Raw genomic sequence first — 789 nt, forward strand, 5'->3', positions numbered from 1 at the left:
AGACAACTTAATTAAGTTAGCTAAACATGGAAGTACATATGACAAAGCATACATGGAATCATCAAAATACTTTGAACTAATGACAAAGGTTCAACAGGACTTTATCATGAATTATTGAATATTTATCTAGTTAAGTCAGGAAGTATATTAACATAGACTAATCGACTATAAGAGAACAATCACAAGTTATCAGGAGATAATTAACTAAAACAGTAAAAATAACATGTGAAAGCAGAAAATAATTATTAGTTATAAACTACTAATATGTATCATAAACAAAGGTGATTAACAGAAAAAAGCATTATAAACGAAAAACAGCACAAATAATCAAAGATAGAGGGAGAGTCAGTGTACACTAACCTTTTGCAGGGCAGCAAACAAAACAAGAGCTCTTTGTTTAGCCGTTTAGGAATTCAAACCCAAAACAAATCACGTCAGAGACCAAACTCGAGCAAAAATTAAAAGAGGATAAAGAGAAGTTAAGAGAAGCTACTGGAACTTGAGTCTTAGCCGAAAGACTTAAACCTTTCAATGTTTTTTGCTAGTAATGTTCAGTATGTTCGTCTGTTAGGCTGTGTTAGGTGAGAGCATTGAAAGCTCCTATTTATTGTGGTTGTCAAAGCCTTAGGGTTCTGGTTAATTCAAAATTGTTAGTCGATGATGATGATAAGGTAGATGACGATATAGAGGGGGTGAAATCAGAAGGGAAAAGAGGGGAAATCAGTGATGGATTTTACCTGAGCATGAGAGAAGGTCGACCATTTAAGTCTTCAAACCAGTGGTCAAACC

The sequence above is a fragment of the Nicotiana tomentosiformis genome, chromosome 12, assembly GCF_000390325.3.
Source record: "Nicotiana tomentosiformis chromosome 12, ASM39032v3, whole genome shotgun sequence".
Classification (NCBI taxonomy): Eukaryota; Viridiplantae; Streptophyta; class Magnoliopsida; order Solanales; family Solanaceae; genus Nicotiana; species Nicotiana tomentosiformis.